A 24,271-nucleotide genomic window follows, 5' to 3' on the forward strand; every position below is an offset into this window, starting at 1 on the left:
ACATGCTGATGGCTGGTGCGAGACTGAAGGTGTCACATGCTGGCTAGTGTGAGACTGGTGTCACATGCTGGCTGGTGTGTGACTGGTGGTGTCACATGCTGGTTGGTGTGCGACTGGTGGTGTCACATGCTGGCTGGTGTGAGACTGGTGGTGTCACATGCTGGCTGGTGTGAGACTAGTGGTGTCACATGCTGGCTGGTGGGGTCACATGCTGGCTGGTGGTGTCACATGCTGGCTGGTGACTGGAGGTGTCACATGCTGGCTGGTATGTGACTGGTGGTGTCACATGATGGCTGGTGTGAGACTGGTGGTGTCACATGCTAGGTGGTGTGTGACTGGTGGTGTCACATGCTGGGTGGTGTGAGACTGGTGGTGTCACATGCTGGATGGTGTGTGACTGGTGGTGTCACATGCTGGATGGTGTGTGACTGGTGGTGTCACATGCTGGCTGGTGTATGACTGGTGGTGTCACATGCTGGCTGGTGATATCACATGCTGGCTGGTGTGAGACTAGTGGTGTCACATGCTGGCTGGTAATGTCACATGCTGGCTGGTGGTGTCACATGCTGGCTGGTGGTGTCACATGCTGGCTGGTGGTGTCACATGCTGGCTGGTGACTGGTAGTGTCACATGCTGGCTGGTGACTGGTAGTGTCACATGCTGGCTGGTATGTGACTGGTGGTGTCACATGATGGCTGGTGTGAGACTGGTGGTGTCACATGCTGGCTGGTGACTGGTGGTGTCACATGCTGGCTGGTGTGTGACTGGTGGTGTCACATGCTGGTTGGTGTGAGACTGGTGGTATCACATGCTGGCTGGTGTGAGACTGGTGGTGTCACATGCTGGCTGGTGTGAGACTGGTGGTGTGCCATGCTGGGTGGTGTGAGACTGGTGGTGTCACATGCTGGCTGGTGGTGTCACATGCTGGCTGGTGAGACTGGTGGTGTCACATGCTGGCTGGTGTGAGACTGGTGTCACGTGCTGGCTGGTGTGTGACTGGTGGTGTCACATGCTGGTTGGTGTGTGCGACTGGTGGTGTCACATGCTGGCAGGTGTGAGACTGGTGTCACATGCTCGCTGGTGGTGTCACATGCTGGCTGGTGGTGTCACATGCTGGCTGGTGTGAATGGTGGTGTCACATGCTGGATGGTGTTTGACTGGTGGTGTCACATGCTGGCTGGTGTGTGACTGGTGGTGTCACATGCTGGCTGGTGTGAGACTGGTGGTGTCACATGCTGGCTGGTGTGAGACTGGTGGTGTCACATGCTGGCTGGTGTGAGACTGGTGGTGTCCCATGCTGGGTGGTGTTAGACTGGTGGTGTCACATGCTGATGGCTGGTGCGAGACTGAAAGTGTCACATGCTGGCTGGTGTGAGACTGGTGTCACATGCTCGCTGGTGGTGTCATATGCTGGCTGGTGGTGTCACATGCTGGCTGGTGTGACTGGTGGTGTCACATGCTGGCTGGTGTGTGATTGGTGGTGTCACATGCTGACTGGTGTGTGACTGGTGGTGTCACATGCTGGCTGGTGTGAGACTGGTGGTGTCAAATGCTGGTTGGTGTGCGACTGGTGGTGTCACATGCTGGCTGGTGTGAGACTGGTGTCACATGCTCGCTGGTGGTGTCACATGCTGGCTGGTGGTGTCACATGCTGGCTGGTGGTGTCACATGCTGGCTGGTGTGAATGGTGGTGTCACATGCTGGCTGGTGTTTGACTGGTGGTGTCACATGCTGGCTGGTGTGTGACTGGTGGTGTCACATGCTGGCTGGTGTGAGACTGGTGGTGTCACATGCTGGCTGGTGGTGTCACATGCTGGCTGGTGTGAGACTGGTGGTGTCACATGCTGATGGCTGTTGCGAGACTGAATGTGTCACATGCTGGCTGGTGTGAGACTGGTGTCACGTGCTGGCTGGTGTGTGACTGGTGGTGTCACATGCTGGGTGGTGTGCGACTGGTGGTGTCACATGCTGGCTGGTGTGAGACTGGTGTCACATGCTCGCTGGTGGTGTCACATGCTGGCTGGTGGTGTCACATGCTGGCTGGTGGTGTCACATGCTGGCTGGTGTGAATGGTGGTGTCACATGCTGGCTGGTGTTTGACTGGTGGTGTCACATGCTGGCTGGTGTGTGACTGGTGGTGTCACATGCTGGCTGGTGTGAGACTGGTGGTGTCACATGCTGGCTGGTGGTGTCACATGCTGGCTGGTGTGTGACTGGTGGTGTCACATGCTGACTGGTGTGTGACTGGTTGTGTCACATGCTGGCTGGTGTGAGACTGGTGGTGTCACATGCTGGCTGGTGGTGTCACATGCTGGCTGGTGTGAGACTGGTGGTGTCACATGCTGGCTGGTGTGTGACTGGTGGTGTCACATGCTGGCTGGTGTGTGACTGGTGGTGTCACATGCTGGCTGGTGTGTGACTGGTGGTGTCACATGCAGGCCGGTGTGTGACTGGTGGTGTCACATGCTGGCTGGTGTGAGACTGGTGTCACATGCTGGCTGGTGTGAGACTGGTGGTGTCACATGCTGGCTGGTGTGTGACTGGTGGTGTCACATGCTAGCTGATGTGAGACTGGTGGTGTCACATGCTGGCTGGTGATATCACATGCTGGCTGGTGTGAGACTGGTGGTGTCACATGCTGGTTGGTGTGCGACTGGTGGTGTCACATGCTGTCTGGTGTGAGACTGGTGTCACATGCTCGCTGGTGGTGTCATATGCTGGCTGGTGGTGTCACATGCTGGCTGGTGTGACTGGTGGTGTCACATGCTGGCTGGTGTGTGATTGGTGGTGTCACATGCTGACTGGTGTGTGACTGGTGGTGTCACATGCTGGCTGGTGTGAGACTGGTGGTGTCAAATGCTGGTTGGTGTGCGACTGGTGGTGTCACATGCTGGCTGGTGTGAGACTGGTGTCACATGCTCGCTGGTGGTGTCACATGCTGGCTGGTGGTGTCACATGCTGGCTGGTGGTGTCACATGCTGGCTGGTGTGAATGGTGGTGTCACATGCTGGCTGGTGTTTGACTGGTGGTGTCACATGCTGGCTGGTGTGTGACTGGTGGTGTCACATGCTGGCTGGTGTGAGACTGGTGGTGTCACATGCTGGCTGGTGGTGTCACATGCTGGCTGGTGTGAGACTGGTGGTGTCACATGCTGATGGCTGTTGCGAGACTGAATGTGTCACATGCTGGCTGGTGTGAGACTGGTGTCACGTGCTGGCTGGTGTGTGACTGGTGGTGTCACATGCTGGGTGGTGTGCGACTGGTGGTGTCACATGCTGGCTGGTGTGAGACTGGTGTCACATGCTCGCTGGTGGTGTCACATGCTGGCTGGTGGTGTCACATGCTGGCTGGTGGTGTCACATGCTGGCTGGTGTGAATGGTGGTGTCACATGCTGGCTGGTGTTTGACTGGTGGTGTCACATGCTGGCTGGTGTGTGACTGGTGGTGTCACATGCTGGCTGGTGTGAGACTGGTGGTGTCACATGCTGGCTGGTGGTGTCACATGCTGGCTGGTGTGTGACTGGTGGTGTCACATGCTGACTGGTGTGTGACTGGTTGTGTCACATGCTGGCTGGTGTGAGACTGGTGGTGTCACATGCTGGCTGGTGGTGTCACATGCTGGCTGGTGTGAGACTGGTGGTGTCACATGCTGGCTGGTGTGTGACTGGTGGTGTCACATGCTGGCTGGTGTGTGACTGGTGGTGTCACATGCTGGCTGGTGTGTGACTGGTGGTGTCACATGCAGGCCGGTGTGTGACTGGTGGTGTCACATGCTGGCTGGTGTGAGACTGGTGTCACATGCTGGCTGGTGTGAGACTGGTGGTGTCACATGCTGGCTGGTGTGTGACTGGTGGTGTCACATGCTAGCTGATGTGAGACTGGTGGTGTCACATGCTGGCTGGTGATATCACATGCTGGCTGGTGTGAGACTGGTGGTGTCACATGCTGGCTGGTGGTGTCACATGCTAGCTGGTGACTGGAGGTGTCACATGCTGGCTGGTATGTGACTGGTGGTGTCACACGATGGCTGGTGTGAGACTGGTGGTGTCACATGCTGGCTGGTGACTGGTGGTGTCACATGCTGGCTGGTGTGTGACTGGTGGTGTCACATGCTGGGTGGTGTGAGACTGGTGGTGTCACATGCTGGGTGGTGTCATATGCTGGGTTGTGTGTGACTGGTGGTGTCACATTCTGGATGGTGTGTGACTGGTGGTGTCACATGCTGGCTGGTGTGAGACTGGTGGTGTCACATGCTGGCTGGTGATATCACATGCTGGCTGGTGTGAGACTGGTGGTGTCACATGCTGGCTGGTGACTGGTGGTGTCACATGCTGGCTGGTATGTGACTGGTGGTGTCACATGATGGCTGGTGTGAGACTGGTGGTGTCACATGCTGGCTGGTGACTGGTGGTGTCACATGCTGGCTGGTGTGTGACTGGTGGTGTCACATGCTGGGTAGTGTGAGACTGGTGGCGTCACATGCTGGCTGGTGTGAGACTGGTGGTGTCACATGCTGGCTGGTGGTGTCACATGCTGGCTGGTTTGAGACTGGTGGTGTCCCATGCTGGGTGGTGTGAGACTGGTGGTGTCACATGCTGGCTGGAGGTGTCACATGCTGGCTGGTGTGAGACTGGTGGTGTCACATGCTGATGGCTGGTGCGAGACTGAAGGTGTCACATGCTGGCTGGTGTGAGACTGGTGTCACGTGCTGGCTGGTGTGTGACTGGTGGTGTCACATGCTGGTTGGTGTGTGCGACTGGTGGTGTCACATGCTGGCTGGTGTGAGACTGGTGTCACATGCTCGCTGGTGGTGTCACATGCTGGCTGGTGGTGTTACATGCTGGCTGGTGGTGTCACATGCTGGCTGGTGTGAATGGTGGTGTCACATGCTGGATGGTGTTTGACTGGTGGTGTCACATGCTGGCTGGTGTGTGACTGGTGGTGTCACATGCTGGCTGGTGTGAGACTGGTGGTGTTCCATGCTGGGTGGTGTGAGACTGGTGGTGTCACATGCTGGCTGGTGTGAGACTGGTGGTTTCACATGCTGGCTGGTGTGAGACTGGTGGTGTCACATGCTGATGGCTGGTGCGAGACTGAAGGTGTCACATGCTGGCTGGTGTGAGACTGGTGTCACATGCTGGCTGGTGTGTGACTGGTGGTGTCACATGCTGGTTGGTGTGCGACTGGTGGTGTCACATGCTGGCTGGTGTGAGACTGGTGGTGTCACATGCTGGCTGGTGTGAGACTGGTGGTGTCACATGCTGGCTGGTGTGAGACTGGTGGTTTCACATGCTGGCTGGTGTGAGACTGGTGGTGTCACATGCTGATGGCTGGTGCGAGACTGAAGGTGTCACATGCTGGCTGGTGTGAGACTGGTGTCACATGCTGGCTGGTGTGAGACTAGTGGTGTCACATGCTGGCTGGTGGGGTCACATGCTGGCTGGTGGTGTCACATGCTGGCTGGTGACTGGAGGTGTCACATGCTGGCTGGTATGTGACTGGTGGTGTCACATGATGGCTGGTGTGAGACTGGTGGTGTCACATGCTAGGTGGTGTGTGACTGGTGGTGTCACATGCTGGGTGGTGTGAGACTGGTGGTGTCACATGCTGGATGGTGTGTGACTGGTGGTGTCACATGCTGAATGGTGTGTGACTGGTGGTGTCACATGCTGGCTGGTGTATGACTGGTGGTGTCACATGCTGGCTGGTGATATCACATGCTGGCTGGTGTGAGACTAGTGGTGTCACATGCTGGCTGGTAATGTCACATGCTGGCTGGTGGTGTCACATGCTGGCTGGTGGTGTCACATGCTGGCTGGTGGTGTCACATGCTGGCTGGTGACTGGTAGTGTCACATGCTGGCTGGTATGTGACTGGTGGTGTCACATGATGGCTGGTGTGAGACTGGTGGTGTCACATGCTGGCTGGTGACTGGTGGTGTCACATGCTGGCTGGTGTGTGACTGGTGGTGTCACATGCTGGTTGGTGTGAGACTGGTGGTGTCACATGCTGGCTGGTGTGAGACTGGTGGTGTCACATGCTGGCTGGTGTGAGACTGGTGGTGTGCCATGCTGGGTGGTGTGAGACTGGTGGTGTCACATGCTGGCTGGTGGTGTCACATGCTGGCTGGTGTGAGACTGGTGGTGTCACATGCTGGCTGGTGTGAGACTGGTGTCACGTGCTGGCTGGTGTGTGACTGGTGGTGTCACATGCTGGTTGGTGTGTGCGACTGGTGGTGTCACATGCTGGCAGGTGTGAGACTGGTGTCACATGCTCGCTGGTGGTGTCACATGCTGGCTGGTGGTGTCACATGCTGGCTGGTGTGAATGGTGGTGTCACATGCTGGATGGTGTTTGACTGGTGGTGTCACATGCTGGCTGGTGTGTGACTGGTGGTGTCACATGCTGGCTGGTGTGAGACTGGTGGTGTCACATGCTGGCTGGTGTGAGACTGGTGGTGTCACATGCTGGCTGGTGTGAGACTGGTGGTGTCCCATGCTGGGTGGTGTTAGACTGGTGGTGTCACATGCTGATGGCTGGTGCGAGACTGAAGGTGTCACATGCTGGCTAGTGTGAGACTGGTGTCACATGATGGCTGGTGTGTGACTGGTGGTGTCACATGCTGGTTGGTGTGCGACTGGTGGTGTCACATGCTGTCTGGTGTGAGACTGGTGTCACATGCTCGCTGGTGGTGTCATATGCTGGCTGGTGGTGTCACATGCTGGCTGGTGTGACTGGTGGTGTCACATGCTGGCTGGTGTGTGATTGGTGGTGTCACATGCTGACTGGTGTGTGACTGGTGGTGTCACATGCTGGCTGGTGTGAGACTGGTGGTGTCAAATGCTGGTTGGTGTGCGACTGGTGGTGTCACATGTTGGCTGGTGTGAGACTGGTGTCACATGCTCGCTGGTGGTGTCACATGCTGGCTGGTGGTGTCACATGCTGGCTGGTGGTGTCACATGCTGGCTGGTGTGAATGGTGGTGTCACATGCTGGCTGGTGTTTGACTGGTGGTGTCACATGCTGGCTGGTGTGTGACTGGTGGTGTCACATGCTGGCTGGTGTGAGACTGGTGGTGTCACATGCTGGCTGGTGGTGTCACATGCTGGCTGGTGTGAGACTGGTGGTGTCACATGCTGATGGCTGTTGCGAGACTGAATGTGTCACATGCTGGCTGGTGTGAGACTGGTGTCACGTGCTGGCTGGTGTGTGACTGGTGGTGTCACATGCTGGGTGGTGTGCGACTGGTGGTGTCACATGCTGGCTGGTGTGAGACTGGTGTCACATGCTCGCTGGTGGTGTCACATGCTGGCTGGTGGTGTCACATGCTGGCTGGTGGTGTCACATGCTGGCTGGTGTGAATGGTGGTGTCACATGCTGGCTGGTGTTTGACTGGTGGTGTCACATGCTGGCTGGTGTGTGACTGGTGGTGTCACATGCTGGCTGGTGTGAGACTGGTGGTGTCACATGCTGGCTGGTGGTGTCACATGCTGGCTGGTGGTGTCACATGCTGACTGGTGTGTGACTGGTTGTGTCACATGCTGGCTGGTGTGAGACTGGTGGTGTCACATGCTGGCTGGTGGTGTCACATGCTGGCTGGTGTGAGACTGGTGGTGTCACATGCTGGCTGGTGTGTGACTGGTGGTGTCACATGCTGGCTGGTGTGTGACTGGTGGTGTCACATGCTGGCTGGTGTGTGACTGGTGGTGTCACATGCAGGCCGGTGTGTGACTGGTGCTGTCACATGCTGGCTGGTGTGAGACTGGTGTCACATGCTGGGTGGTGTGAGACTGGTGGTGTCACATGCTGGGTGGTGTCATATGCTGGGTGGTGTGTGACTGGTGGTGTCACATTCTGGATGGTGTGTGACTGGTGGTGTCACATGCTGGCTGGTGTGAGACTGGTGGTGTCACATGCTGGCTGGTGATATCACATGCTGGCTGGTGTGAGACTGGTGGTGTCACATGCTGGCTGGTGACTGGTGGTGTCACATGCTGGCTGGTATGTGACTGGTGGTGTCACATGATGGCTGGTGTGAGACTGGTGGTGTCACATGCTGGCTGGTGACTGGTGGTGTCACATGCTGGCTGGTGTGTGACTGGTGGTGTCACATGCTGGGTAGTGTGAGACTGGTGGCGTCACATGCTGGCTGGTGTGAGACTGGTGGTGTCACATGCTGGCTGGTGGTGTCACATGCTGGCTGGTTTGAGACTGGTGGTGTCCCATGCTGGGTGGTGTGAGACTGGTGGTGTCACATGCTGGCTGGAGGTGTCACATGCTGGCTGGTGTGAGACTGGTGGTGTCACATGCTGATGGCTGGTGCGAGACTGAAGGTGTCACATGCTGGCTGGTGTGAGACTGGTGTCACATGCTGGCTGGTGTGTGACTGGTGGTGTCACATGCTGGCTGGAGTGAGACTGGTGGTGTCACATGCTGGCTGGTGTGAGACTGGTGTCACATGCTGGCTGGTGGTGTGAGACTGGTGGTGTCACATGCTGGCTGGTGTGTGACTGGTGGTGTCACATGCTGGCTGGTGACTGGTGGTGTCACATGCTGGCTGGTATGTGACTGGTGGTGTCACATGCTGCCTGGTGTGAGACTGGTGGTGTCACATGCTGGCTGGTGTGAGACTGGTGGTGTCACATGCTGGCTGGTGACTGGTGGTGTCACATGCTGGCTGGTATGTGACTGGTGGTGTCACATGCTGGGTGGTGTGAGACAGGTGGTGTCACATGCTGGCTGGTGTGAGACTGGTGGTGTCACATGCTGGCTGGTGGTGTCACATGCTGGCTGGTGTGAGACTGGTGGTGTCACATGCTGGCTGGTGCGAGACTGAAGGTGTCACATGCTGGCTGGTGTGAGACTGGTGTCACATGCTGGTTGGTGTGTGACTGGTGGTGTCACATGCTGGTTGGTGTGTGCGACTGGTGGTGTCACATGCTGGCTGGTGTGAGACTGGTGTCACATGCTCGCTGGTGGTGTCACATGCTGGCTGGTGGTGTTACATGCTGGCTGGTGGTGTCACATGCTGGCTGGTGTGAATGGTGGTGTCACATGCTGGATGGTGTTTGACTGGTGGTGTCACATGCTGGCTGGTGTGTGACTGGTGGTGTCACATGCTGGCTGGTGTGAGACTGGTGGTGTTCCATGCTGGGTGGTGTGAGACTGGTGGTGTCACATGCTGGCTGGTGTGAGACTGGTGGTTTCACATGCTGGCTGGTGTGAGACTGGTGGTGTCACATGCTGATGGCTGGTGCGAGACTGAAGGTGTCACATGCTGGCTGGTGTGAGACTGGTGTCACATGCTGGCTGGTGTGTGACTGGTGGTGTCACATGCTGGTTGGTGTGCGACTGGTGGTGTCACATGCTGGCTGGTGTGAGACTGGTGGTGTCACATGCTGGCTGGTGTGAGACTGGTGGTGTCACATGCTGGCTGGTGTGAGACTGGTGGTTTCACATGCTGGCTGGTGTGAGACTGGTGGTGTCACATGCTGATGGCTGGTGCGAGACTGAAGGTGTCACATGCTGGCTGGTGTGAGACTGGTGTCACATGCTGGCTGGTGTGTGACTGGTGGTGTCACATGCTGGTTGGTGTGCGACTGGTGGTGTCACATGCTGGCTGGTGTGAGACTGGTGTCATATGCTCGCTGGTGGTGTCATATGCTGGCTGGTGGTGTCACATGCTGGCTGGTGTGACTGGTGGTGTCACATGCTGGCTGGTGTGTGATTGGTGTCACATGCTCACTGGTGTGTGACTGGTGGTGTCACATGCTGGCTGGTGTGAGACTGGTGGTGTCACATGCTGGCTGGTGTGTGACTGGTGGTGTCACATGCTGGTTGGTGTTCGACTGGTGGTGTCATATGCTGGCTGGTGTGAGACTGGTGTCACATGCTCGCTGGTGGTGTCACATGCTGGCTGGTGGTGTCACATGCTGGCTGGTGGTGTCACATGCTGGCTGGTGTGAATGGTGGTGTCACATGCTGGCTGGTGTGAATGGTGGTGTCACATGCTGGCTGGTGTTTGACTGGTGGTCACATGCTGGCTGGTGTGTGACTGGTGGTGTCACATGCTGGCTGGTGTGAGACTGGTGGTGTCACATGCTGGCTGGTGGTGTCACATGCTGGCTGGTGTGTGACTGGTGGTGTCACATGCTGACTGGTGTGTGACTGGTTGTGTCACATGCTGGCTGGTGTGAGACTGGTGGTGTCACATGCTGGCTGGTGGTGTCACATGCCGGCTGGTGTGAGATTGGTGGTGTCACATGCTAGCTGGTGTGAGACTGGTGGTGTCACATGCTGGCTGGTGTGTGACTGGTGGTGTCACATGCTGGCTGGTGTGTGACTGGTGGTGTCACATGCTGGCTGGTGTGTGACTGGTGGTGTCACATGCAGGCTGGTGTGTGACTGGTGGTGTCACATGCTGGCTGGTGTGAGACTGGTGTCACATGCTGGCTGGTGTGTGACTGGTGGTGTCACATGCTGGCTGGTGTGTGACTGGTGGTGTCACATGCTGGCTGGTGGTGTCACATGTTGGCTGGTGTGAGACTGGTGGTGTCACATGCTGGCTGGTGTGTGACTGGTGGTGTCACATGCTGGCTGGTGTGAGACTGGTGGTGTCACATGCTGGCTGGTGATATCACATGCTGGCTGGTGTGAGACTGGTAGTGTCACATGCTGGCTGGTGGTGTCACATGCTGGCTGGTGACTGGTGGTGTCACATGCTGGCTGGTATGTGACTGGTGGTGTCACATGATGGGCGGTGTGAGACTGGTGGTGTCACATGCTGGCTGCTGTGAGACTGGTGGTGTCACATGCTGGCTGGTGACTGGTGGTGTCACATGCTGGGTGGTGTGTGACTGGTGGTGTCACATGCTGGGTGGTGTGAGACTGGTGGTGTCACATGCTGGCTGGTGTGAGACTGGTGGTGTCACATGCTGGCTGGTGTGAGACTGGTGGTGTCCCATGCTGGGTGGTGTGAGACTGGTGGTGTCACATGCTGGCTGGTGTGAGACTGGTTGTGTCACATGCTGATGGCTGGTGCGAGACTGGTTGTGTCACATGCTGGCTGGTGTGAGACTGGTGTCACGTGCTGGCTGGTGTGTGACTGGTGGTGTCACATGCTGGTTGGTGTGTGCGACTGGTGGTGTCACATGCTCGCTGGTGTGAGACTGGTGTCACTGTGGGAACCGACCTGTGAGATTTATATTTATTTAATTTATATGAGTTTATATTTACGTTAATTTATATACTTCGATAGCAATTTGTATAATGATAAGTGGACTGTATTTCTGCAATAATCTCATAATCTCACAAATCGATCCTCTACACATTAGGGGGGGGGTTTATATTAATTGAATATATATGCAGCCAATCAAACTACAGTATTAACTACATACATTGAAAAGGTTCCATATCTTATAGTACAGCAGGTTATTCCACCAGGTATAACTAGGGTGTAGACACCAAATTATCCTCTTTGAGGTAGCTTCCATCACCCAGTAACTGGTGCACAAAATCTTGCTTCCTCGTCTTGACCTGTTAAAAGGGCGCTAGCTGTAAAGCCAGGTACCTATATATGACAAGCTATATCAGAGAAAATACTATACATGGAACAATGAAGACCTGGCTTAATTACCTTTAGTATGAGGCTATTTCGCGTTCTAACCGGGTCACCCTACCCAATGACATTAATGGCCACTAATGATAGATATACGGGTTTCGGAAAGACACTTAACTTGAATTTGTTGACAGCGTGTTGAAAATGGTACACCTTTGGTTTCCATAACACTACGTCCAAGTAAAATTAACAGGAGCCGAATTTGCTCCCGTGTGAGCCTCTGGTCTAGTATCAACAATGGCTAACACTCCATACTATTGACGCTATTGGCCGACATTGTCCAGATATGATTGGAGCCGAATTTGCTCCACACGTCTCGGAGGTGACACAACAATCGCTGCTCCTTCCTCACCCTCTGACGCCTGGCTTACATTGTCCACATGACAGAAAGTGATAGAAGGGTCACATTTACTCTACTTTAATACTGATAATTAAGTTAATTTATATGAGATGTTTTATGATGGTAAAGTCCAAAGACTAATGTATTTAAGAATAATTCCCAGCAGAATAGCTGGTGAATTATAATAGTATGTGGTGATGATATCCCGTTGTAGTGGAATTAGACGGTAATTCCACTACAAGTTACGTTTTCTATGGGTAACTTGTTTATACAATACAGGTATTATCTGTATGATTATTAAATGGTGTCGGATTTTCCGACATAATTCCCCAGGGGCTGCTCACGGGTCGAAGTCCTCTTTAGAACAGACGAACACCGATACTCCTCCTTCGAATTATTTGATTAATTTGATGTTAGTAGTTAGTAATCACACATTTGTGCGTCTGTTCGTACAGGACGGATGTCCCGTACTAGAGTTGCAGGGGTTAGAAGTCTAATGCGATTTCATTTCCCTGTCAACTCTTGAAAGGCTAATATTCAAGCCTAAATACATATTATTTAACCCAGAAGACTGAATGTGATCAAGTACTACAGTCAAGTATGATTCAGGGACTGCAGTGAGATCAGTGACATTAGATATAACTTGAAGTTTGTTCAGGTAACTGGTCACTGATATATAAACACTGAGGCCCATGGAATACATCTTGATTAAATAATAAATGTATCAAATCAGTCATCAGATTTATTGGGGTTTAATTTAGTTAATTGATTCAGAGGATTGAATAGCTCATCATTAAAGTATGGTTCTGAGACTGCAGTGGGTTCAGTGACATTGGTCGCAGTGACTTGTAGCTGATTTAGGCTACTGTTCACTGATTTGCCACTGAGGCCTCATGAACTCATCTTCAGCTTTAAATGATGATACTAACATCAACCTCTGTTGGTATAGTCAGCTGTAATCTCCTTAGTATAATGCTACTGGAGAAATATAATCAGCTGACAAATTTAGATTTCTATTGGTATTGTTTATCTGCAGGCATAGGTCTCCTCAGGCTTGATACTGGGCCGGAGAGTAATGTACCTCCTGCAGAGTTTAATATGGTTATGCCCTGATATTTAGTAGGGCTACCAATGAATTGATGGTAGTAGCCTGTCCCCACAAGGACAGCCATTTGGCATTTGATTTGCTCAAATTTACCTGCAGCTGCTTGATAATAGCTTTCCAGGTCAGCATAATCAACTTGAGATTGTTGTGACAAATCTTCACATTTCCTGATCTGTCTTGTTAAGTGGCCTTTAAGACCTGCAAGGGTTCTTTTCATTCTCCCTGCATTATCCATACTGGCTAGTTGGAGAAGCCTTGTGGGGCTTGTACTTGGGCTGCTCATAATACTGAACAAGCACTGATGGTAGCCTAGGGTCAAATTCTGAACTCACTAGGCAATAATCCTACCTCTACTAGAGGTTAGCACTTAAATTAATACACATTATATATATACAATCATACACACTAATGATTTGAGTGATAAACCAGTGTCACTGGAAGTACCTTTAGGTTAGCTCTTCTATATCACCCTAGGATGGTAGAGACACTAATTAATCAAAGGTGTAATGATCATAAGTAAATTATTATATATACAACTCAATTCGAGTTGATAAAAATTACACCCAAAATAGGGTCTGGACCATTCATTAATGGTGTTAGGTTGTTGAATATAGTACAACTGACTATGGTAATAATGGGACTAGGATGAACGATAATAGTTCAACTAGTCAATGGTTAATATCCTACCCTGTTGTGGGTTGGCAATTAGTAAATATTATACTGTGATCACTAGTGCAAAATATATTAAATAATTCTCTATTTTGGAGATATAATATACACAATTATTGATAATAGCCTCTTAATTAGCCTCTATGAAACTTCTAATATTATCTAGAAGTATTAAATATTATTAGTGACCTCGCGAAATAAAGTCCACAAAATTCGTAGATAATCTCTCGCGAAATTTAACACCACGAAATCCGTGAACAATCTTGCGAGGACACAGCCACTAATTTGGCTGGCTTCTATATTAGTGCTGTCATTTCACAGAATAACACTCCACCAAATCTGTGGGTGTGCATGAAACCGCTGACGAAGCTGATCTGAACTGAGCGGGGCTCGTGAACTCGCACGAGTCAACGCCGCCGTCTTGACTGCTGGCTTTGTTTAAATCACACTGCACTAGTTTATTTAATGAATCCACTGGTTAACTGGTTCATCCGGTACTAAGATGACCAAATGTGGGTTCATAGGACCAAATATTCCGGTTCCGAAGGTCCAAATAATGTGGGAACCGACCTGTGAGATTTATATTTATTTAATTTATAGGAGTTTATATTTACGTTAATTTATATACTTCGATAGCAATTTGTATAATGATAAGTGGACTGTATTTCTGCAATAATCTCATAATCTCACAAATCGATCCTCTACACATTAGGGGGGGGGGTTTATATTAATTGAATATATATGCAGCCAATCAAACTACAGTATTAACTACATACATTGAAAAGGTTCCTTATCTTATAGTACAGCAGGTTATTCCACCAGGTATAACTAGGGTGTAGACAACAAATTATCCTCTTTGAGGTAGCTTCCATCACCCAGTAACTGGTGCACAAAATCTTGCTTCCTCGTCTTGACCTGTTAAAAGGGCGCTAGCTGTAAAGCCAGGTACCTATATATGACAAGCTATATCAGAGAAAATACTATACATGGAACAATGAAGACCTGGCTTAATTACCTTTAGTATGAGGCTATTTCGCGTTCTAACCGGGTCACCCTACCCAATGACATTAATGGCCACTAATGATAGATATACGGGTTTCGGAAAGACACTTAACTTGAATTTGTTGACAGCGTGTTGAAAATGGTACACCTTTGGTTTCCATAACACTACGTCCAAGTAAAATTAACAGGAGCCGAATTTGCTCCCGTGTGAGCCTCTGGTCTAGTATCAACAATGGCTAACACTCCATACTATTGACGCTACTGGCCGACATTGTCCAGATATGATAGGAGCCGAATTTGCTCCACACGTCTCGGAGGTGACACAACAATCGCTGCTCCTTCCTCACCCTCTGACGCCTGGCTTACATTGTCCACATGACAGAAAGTGATAGAAGGGTCACATGTACTCTACTTTAATACTGATAATTAAGTTAATTTATATGAGATGTTTTATGATGGTAAAGTCCAAAGACTAATGTATTTAAGAATAATTCCCAGCAGAATAGCTGGTGAATTATAATAGTATGTGGTGATGATATCCCGTTTTCTTTAGACGGTAATTCCACTACAAGTTACGTTTTCTATGGGTAACTTGTTTATACAATACAGCTATTATCTGTATGATTATTAAATGGTGTCGGATTTTCCGACAGTCACATGCTCGCTGGTGGTGTCACATGCTGGCTGGTGGTGTCACATGCTGGCTGGTGTGAATGGTGGTGTCACATGCTGGCTGGTGTTTGACTGGTGGTGTCACATGCTGGCTGGTGTGTGACTGGTGGTGTCACATGCTGGCTGGTGTGAGACTGGTGGTGTCACATGCTGGCTGGTGGTGTCACATGCTGGCTGGTGTGTGACTGGTGGTGTTACATGCTGACTGGTTGTGTCACATGCTGGCTGGTGTGAGACTGGTGGTGTCACATGCTGGCTGGTGGTGTCAAATGCTGGCTGGTGTGAGACTGGTGGTGTCACATGCTAGCTGGTGTGAGACTGGTGGTGTCACATGCTGGCTGGTGTGTGACTGGTGGTGTCACATGCTGGCTGGTGTGTGACTGGTGGTGTCACATGCAGGCTGGTGGTGTCACATGCTGGCTGGTGTAAGACTGGTGTCACGTGCTGGCTGGTGTGTGACTGTTGGTGTCACATGCTGGCTGGTGTGTGACTAGTGGTGTCACATGCTGGCTGGTGGTGTCACATGTTGGCTGGTGTGAGACTGGTGGTGTCACATGCTGGCTGGTGTGTGACTGGTGTCAAATGCTGGCTGGTGTGAGACTGGTGGTGTCACATGCTGGCTGGTGTGAGACTGGTGGTGTCACATGCTGGCTGGTGGTGTCACATGCTGGCTGGTGACTGGTGGTGTCACATGCTGGCTGGTATGTGACTGGCGGTGTCACATGATGGCTGGTGTGAGACTGGTGGTGTCACATGCTGGCTGCTGTGAGACTGGTGGTGTCACATGCTGGCTGGTGACTGGTGGTGTCACATGCTGGCTGGTGACTGGTGGTGTCACATGCTGGCTGGTGTGTGACTGGTGGTGTCACATGCTGGGTGGTGTGAGACTGGTGGTGTCACATGCTGGCTGGTGTGAGACTGGTGGTGTCACATGCTGGCTGGTGTGAGACTGGTGGTGTCCCATGCTGGGTGGTGTGAGACTGGTGGTGTCACATGCTGGCTGGTGTGAGACTGGTGGTGTCACATGCTGGCTGGTGTGAGACTGGTGGTGTCCCATGCTGGGTGGTGTGAGACTGGTTGTGTCACATGCTGGCTGGTGTGAGACTGGTGGTGTCACATGCTGATGGCTGGTGCGAGACTGAAGGTGTCACATGCTGGCTGGTGTGAGACTGGTGTCACATGCTGGCTGGTGTGTGACTGGTGGTGTCACATGCTGGTTGGTGTGCGACTGGTAGTGTCACATGCTGGCTGGTGTGAGACTGGTGTCACATGCTCGCTGGTGTCATATGCTGGCTGGTGGTGTCACATGCTGGCTGGTGTGACTGGTGGTGTCACATGCTGGCTGGTGTGTGACTGGTGGTGTCACATGCTGGCTGGTGTGTGACTGGTTGTGTCACATGCTGGCTGGTGTGAGACTGGTGGTGTCACATGCTGGCTGGTGTGAGACTGGTGGTGTCACATGCTAGCTGGTGTGAGACTGGTGGTGTCACATGCTGGCTCGTGTGTGACTGGTGGTGTCACATGCTGGCTGGTGGTGTCACATGCTGGCTGGTGTGACACTGGTGGTGTCCTATGCTGGCTGGTGTGAGACTACTAGTGTCACATGCTGGCTGGTGGTGTCACATGCTGGCTGGTGTGTGACTGGTGGTGTCTGTTACGGACCCGAGCCCAGCGTCGTAGCACAGAGCTGTGACAACAACGCCATCTGTGAGTCAGGTCCCGAAACCCCCTCCAAATGGACGATGCCATCTAGCGAGGGCGGGATATACCGGCCACAGGGGCTGGATTCCCGTCTTAATCAGCTCGTGACATAGCCGCTGCTGACCTCTGGTGAGGTGGCGCTTAGACAGCAACGCCATCTATGGAGTGGATAGGTTGACGTTTGTGTCTAAGCCTGTAAGTGAGGTGCCCTAGAGTGTCCCTAGTACTGATGACGTGTCTGATTACAGAGTCGACCTGGGACTGCTGTATTGGACGTTGGGGCAGTCTACCCAAGGCAGCCAAAGTCTATCCACGTGTTTGCTGCAGAAGCTGTGAGTCACCCCCGGACGAACACTGTTGAGTGTGTTAGCCTGCCTGTGATGTGGCAATGCCAGGAATCGTTTTATCTGGGGGCTGGCTGGTGGAAGAGACTAGCCACTGTGGTGCGGAGAGGGTAGAGTGATCTGCTTAATCACACGAGGCTCCTGCCTAGGGCTCGCAACCCTAGTATCGGTCGTGGAGTGGCCTACACAGCGGAGCTGATTGGAACCTGCCAGCTACAGGCTGGATTTGTGGTTGAAGGCCTCCACGACGGTGCACCCAGTGGGACTGTGATTTGGCTGGCCTGTGGCCAGGGTAGATTCGCCAAGAGAATCAAAGGATTTATCGTGGGCCATGAAGAAGAGAACCAGGGCTACTCATCTTGAGCACCGTGGAGCATCCTGTGTCTTCAGAGGAAGACTAATCTGTATATAAAAAGTGTAGTTATAGCAACCCTGCGTATGACTGTGATATATTTATGGTGGTGGTAGCAATATATATACAAAAGCAGTGCATTTGTATCCCTTCCCCTTTAATTTACTTGCGTTATGGAACACACCCCTTGAAAGCCACTGCTAACTTGGGGCCGGATACCCAAACTCTAATAACATCAGAGAAGAACCCAGTTGCGACCCAACTGGCTGGTGTGAGTCACATGCTCGCTGGTGTGACTGGTGGTGTCACATGCTGGCTGGTGTGAGACTGGTGGTGTCACATGCTGGCTGGTGTGAGACTGGTGGTGTCACATACTGGCTGCTGTGAGACTGGTGGTGTCACATGCTGGCTGGTGTGAGACTGGTGGTGTCACATGCTGGCTGGTGTGTGACTGGTGGTGTCACATGCTGGCTGGTGACTGGTGGTGTCACATGCTGGCTGGTATGTGACTGGTGGTGTCACATGCTGCCTGGTGTGAGACTGGTGGTGTCACATGCTGGCTGGTGTGAGACTGGTGGTGTCACATGCTGGCTGGTGACTGGTGGTGTCACATGCTGGCTGGTATGTGACTGGTGGTGTCACATGCTGGGTGGTGTGAGACAGGTAGTGTCACATGCTGGCTGGTGTGAGACTGGTGGTGTCACATGCAGGCTGGTGTGAGACTGGTGGTGTCACATGCTGGCTGGTGCGAGACTGAAGGTGTCACATGCTGGCTGGTGTGAGACTGGTGTCACATGCTGGCTGGTGTGTGACTGGTGGTGTCACATGCTGGTTGGTGTGCGATTGGTGGTGTCACATGCTGGCTGGTGTGAGACTGGTGTCACATGCTGGCTGGTGTGACTGGTGTCACATGCTGGCTGATGATGTCACATGCTGGCTGGTGGTGTTACATGCTGGCTGGTGTGTGACTGGTGGTGTCACATGCTGGCTGGTGTGAGACTGGTGGTGTCACATGCTAGCTGGTGTGAGACTGGTGGTGTCACATGCTCGCTGGTGTGTGACTGGTGGTGTCACATGCTGGCTGGTGGTGTCACATGCTGGCTGGTGTGTGACTGGTGGTGTCACATGCTGGCTGGTGTGAGACTGGTGGTGTCACATGCTGGCTGGTGTGAGACTGGTGGTGTCACATGCTGGCTGGTGTGAGACTGATTGCGTCATATGCTGGCTGGTGTGAGACTGGTGATGTCACCTGCTGGCTGGTGTGTGACTGGTGGTGTCACATGCTGGCTGGTGTGAGACTGGTGGTGTCACACGCTGGCTGGTGTGAGACTGGTGGTGTCACATGCTAGCTGGTGTGAGACTGATTGTGTCATATGCTGGCTGGTGTGAGACTGGTGATGTCACATACTGGCTGGTGTGTGACTGGTGGTGTCACATGCTGGCTGGTGTGAGACTGGTGGTGTCACATGCTGGCTGGTGGTGTCACATGCTAGCTGGTGTGAAACTGGTGGTTTCACATGCTGGCTGGTGCGAGACTGGTGGTGTCACATGCTGGCTGGTGTGAGACTGGTGTCACATGCTGGCTGGTGTGTGACTGGTGGTGTCACATGCTGGCTGGAGTGAGACTGGTGGTGTCACATGCTGGCTGGTGTGAGACTGGTGTCACATGCTGGCTGGTGGTGTGAGACTGGTGGTGTCACATGCTGGCTGGTGTGTGACTGGTGGTGTCACATGCTGGCTGGTGACTGGTGGTGTCACATGCTGGCTGGTATGTGACTGGTGGTGTCACATGCTGCCTGGTGTGAGACTGGTGGTGTCACATGCTGGCTGGTGTGAGACTGGTGGTGTCACATGCTGGCTGGTGACTGGTGGTGTCACATGCTGGCTGGTATGTGACTGGTGGTGTCACATGCTGGGTGGTGTGAGACAGGTGGTGTCACATGCTGGCTGGTGTGAGACTGGTGGTGTCACATGCTGGCTGGTGGTGTCACATGCTGGCTGGTGTGAGACTGGTGGTGTCACATGCTGGCTGGTGCGAGACTGAAGGTGTCACATGCTGGCTGGTGTGAGACTGGTGTCACATGCTGGCTGGTGTGTGACTGGTGGTGTCACATGCTGGTTGGTGTGCGATTGGTGGTGTCACATGCTGGCTGGTGTGAGACTGGTGTCACATGCTGGCTGGTGTGACTGGTGGTGTCACATGCTGGCTGGTGATGTCACATGCTGGCTGGTGGTGTCACATGCTGGCTGGTGTGTGACTGGTGGTGTCACATGCTGGCTGGTGTGAGACTGGTGTTGTCACATGCTAGCTGGTGTGAGACTGGTGGTGTCACATGCTCGCTGGTGTGTGACTGGTGGTGTCACATGCTGGCTGGTGGTGTCACATGCTGGCTGGTGTGTGACTGGTGTTGTCACATGCTGGCTGGTGTGAGACTGGTGGTGTCACATGCTGGCTGGTGTGAGACTGGTGGTGTCACATGCTGGCTGGTGTGAGACTGTTACGGCCCTCTCGGGACGCAACGGGGTCCTTACTCTGATGTTGTTAGAGGAAGATATATGTATCCGTTCCCAAGCCAGTAGTGGCTATCAAGGGATGAGATCTGTGACGCAAGTAACTTAAAGGGAGTAGGGAAAGAAAGCTAAGAACTTAATATTATAATTATTACCATCACCGTTTAAATATATAAAATAAATGAGTGCACAAGGGGAGGGGTATTAACACTGTACAAGGGGATTAATCTACAAATTAGTCTTCTGCTGAAGACTCTGGATCCAGAAGCTAGGTGCTGAGTCCGCGGTGCTTTCTTCGTGGCCTCACGACGTGTCCTCTGAGAATGCCGAGCCTATGCGGACCACAGGTCAGCCAAAACACAGGTCCACTGGGGGCACCGCCGTGGAGGCCGTCAACCACATGTCCAGCTGGTCTGCTGGCAGGTTCTGAGCCCACAAGGCTGGTACGGCCACTCCACGGACGATAAAAGGGGAACGCCCTAGACAGGAGCTTCGTGTGACACCACAAGTCACTCTCCTGTCTTCAGTACCCCAGTGGATGATCGTCTCCAACAGTCGGTCCCGGGTGAATCCTTTTACTGCCACTCCACTGGCAGGCTAACACACCACAGTGTTCTTCCGGGGGGGGGGGGACGACGTCACAACAGCTGCAGCAAGGTTCAAGGTATGGAGACTGGCTGCCTCGGGTAGACTCACTCCACTTCCATCACAGCAGTCCCAGGTCGGCTCTGTAAGCAGACACGTCATCAATAACTGGGACACTAAAACACCTCACTTACGGGCTCGGGCACAAACACCTGACGTATCCAGTCCATAGATGGCGCTGTCGTCGGAGCACCGCCGCCGTCAGTGGCGGCGGTGTAGAGTGCTGAACCAGACTGGAAACTGGTCCTCGAGGCCAGTACACGCTGTCCTCACTAGGTGTCGTCGTCCGTTTGGCGGGGGTTTCGGGAGCTGACCCACAGATGGCGTGGTTGTCACTGCTCCAGGCTCGGACGCGGGATCCGGGTTCGTAACAGACTGATTGTGTCACATGCTGGCTGGTGTGAGACTGGTGATGTCACATGCTGGCTGGTGTGTGACTGGTGATGTCACATGCTGGCTGGTGTGAGACTGGTGATGTCACATGCTGGCTGGTGTGAGACTGGTGTCACATGCTGGCTGGTGTGAGACTGGTGATGTCACATACTGGCTGGTGTGAGACTGGTGATGTCACATACTGGCTGGTGTGAGACTGGTGGTGTCACATGCTAGCTGGTGTGAGACTGATTGTGTCATATGCTGGCTGGTGTGAGACTGGTGATGTCACATACTGGCTGGTGTGTGACTGGTGGTGTCACATGCTGGCTGGTGTGAGACTGGTGGTGTCACATGCTGGCTGGTGGTGTCACATGCTAGCTGGTGTGAAACTGGTGGTTTCACATGCTGGCTGGTGCGAGACTGGTGTCACATGCTGGCTGGTGTGTGACTGGTGGTGTCACATGCTGGCTGGAGTGAGACTGGTGGTGTCACATGCTGGTTGGTGTGAGACTGGTGTCACATGCTGGCTGGTGGTGTCACATGCTAGCTGGTGTGAAACTGGTGGTGTCACATGCTGGCTGGTGTGAGACTGGTGTCACATGCTGGCTGGTGTGTGACTGGTGGTGTCACATGCTGGCTGGAGTGAGACTGGTGGTGTCACATGCTGGTTGGTGTGAGACTGGTGTCACATGCTGGCTGGTGGTGTGAGACTGGTGGTGTCACATGCTGGCTGGTGTGAGACTGGTGGTGTCACATGCTGGCTGGTGTGAGACTGGTGTCACATGCTGGCTGGTGTGAGACTGGTGTTGTCACATGCTGGTTGGTGGTGTCACATGCTGGCTGGTGTGACTGGAGGTGTCACATGCTGGCTGCTGTGTGACTGGTGGTGTCACATGCTGGCTGGTGGTGTGAAACTGGTGGTGTCCCATGCTGGCTGGTGGTGTCACATGCTGGCTGGTATGAGACTGGTGGTGTCACATGCTTGCTGGTGGTGTCACATGCTGGCTGGTGTGAGACTGGTGGTGTCACATGCTGGCTGGTGTGAGACTGGTGGTGTCACATGCTGGCTGGTGTGAGACTGGTGGTGTCACATGCTGGCTGGTGTGTGACTGGTGGTGTCACATGCTGGCTGGTGGTGTCACATGCTGGCTGGTGTGGCACTGGTGGTGTCACATGCTGGCTGGTGTGAGACTGGTAGTGTCACATGCTGGCTGGTGGTGTCACATGCTGGCTGGTGTGACACTGGTGGTGTCACATGCTGGCTGGTGGTGTCACATGCTGGCTTGTGTGAGACTGGTCGTATCACATGCTGGCTGGTGTGAGACTGGTGGTGTCACATGCTGGCTGGTGTGACACTAGTGGTGTCACATGCTGGCTGGTGTGACACTGGGGGTGTCACATGTTGGCTGGTGTGACACTGGTGGTGTCACATGCTGGCTGGTGTGACACTGGTGGTGTCACATGCTGGCTGGTGTGACACTGGTGGTGTCACATGCTGGCTGGTGTGACACTGGAGGTGTCCTCTAGGTCTAGTAGGTCTGGTGTCTTACTAATAGAATCACGTGGTGAAGCCTCGACAGCAGTTGTCTTCAGTGACTGTTGCACCTCAGTCCACTGTCCCTCCTCGTCTGAAGGCTGCCTCCATTGCCTCTTTCTCTTGGACTTTCCTATGATGTTTCTACGTAGTGAGGACCAATTCACTGTCCTACCTAGTGATTGAGACACTCCTAGGCCTGGAGAAATTCACTTCCCTTCAACGGGGGGAAATGAATTTTAAAATGAATTCCATCTTGAGGAATCACTTTATGACCTCCGTTGGAGGTCATAAATTCCATCTCCAGATGGAATCAGAGATACCTAACACCTACCTGAGTGGTTTGGTCTACTTTTCCCAGTCAGGCTCAGTACACGTTCTAAGGTGCCCCCTTGTGGCAATACCCGCAGAGTATCACCTTGAACTTCAGGATAGGACTGTAAGTGACCTGCTGAGTGATATGACTCTCACCCCAAAAAATATAGTAATCAGTCATGGGCGATGATTGCAGTACGACAGTTTGGGTCACCTACATACTGGGTTGCACAGAATACTAGTCAGCTGGACAGCAGCTAATCAACAACGTTGTTGTCCGTCAGTTGTAGACAAAATCGGTATTGTTTCCTTCCAGACAATATATTATCAGGGTCTTGGAATACTGATGTGCTCTTCCTCACAAAACCGCAAAGATTTAAGATGATGGGTGCTCAGAATCTTAAGTTTTCCAAGTTACAAAAAGTGTGCAGCCTGCTAGCAATTGTGCTGGCAGCGAGTCTGATATAAAGCTATGTACATCAGAGATTACTAAATGGTAAAGTTGCTGCAGCACCCATCTCAGCCTCCTGTTCCTCAGTTGTGAAACGGGCTGAGATGTGATCCTTCACAGAACATTGGTCGAAGCAAACCACATCTGCCCTTCACCCAGTCCTCGTGTTGGTCAACAAAACGGGAAACAGACCCGGAAACCTGCCTCCCCTCCCCCGTGGGTGCGGTGAAGGCGACCTCCTGTGCGAGACTGCCTTACAGGGGCTCTTATTCCCCAGAACTAAACCACTTATACAGGGGTTTATTTCCACCAAGATCTTGCTGGACGCCCTGAAGATGAGTACGGATGGGAGGTCAGCAGAGACTTCATAATGCAGGTGTTCCTGATGGGTCTTCAAGGTGGTTATACAAAGTTTCCTTGCTATCTTTACCTCTGTGAGACAGCAGGGGCATCAGGACGTACTACCATAGGCGGGACTGGCCACAGCAGACAAGAGTTCTCTGTCAGGAGGAACAACGTCAAGTAATAACCATTGGTGGACCCCTGGAAGGTGCTGACGGCACCACTGCACAACAAACTGGACCTTATAAAACAATATGTTACAGCTCTAGATAAGAAGTCAGCAGCGTTCAAGTTCCTT

At 52.9% G+C, this 24,271-nt stretch overlaps 1 protein-coding gene across 4 annotated transcripts in view; it reads right to left on the reverse strand.

Annotated features, from left to right (window-relative positions):
- LOC138362972 (uncharacterized) overlaps positions 1 to 24,271 on the reverse strand; it is a 393,681-nt gene that overhangs the window by 145,591 nt on the left and 223,819 nt on the right. The gene's annotated exons all lie outside the window — the stretch shown is intronic.

This window comes from Procambarus clarkii, chromosome 9 (assembly GCF_040958095.1).
Source record: "Procambarus clarkii isolate CNS0578487 chromosome 9, FALCON_Pclarkii_2.0, whole genome shotgun sequence".
Taxonomy (NCBI): domain Eukaryota; kingdom Metazoa; phylum Arthropoda; class Malacostraca; order Decapoda; family Cambaridae; genus Procambarus; species Procambarus clarkii.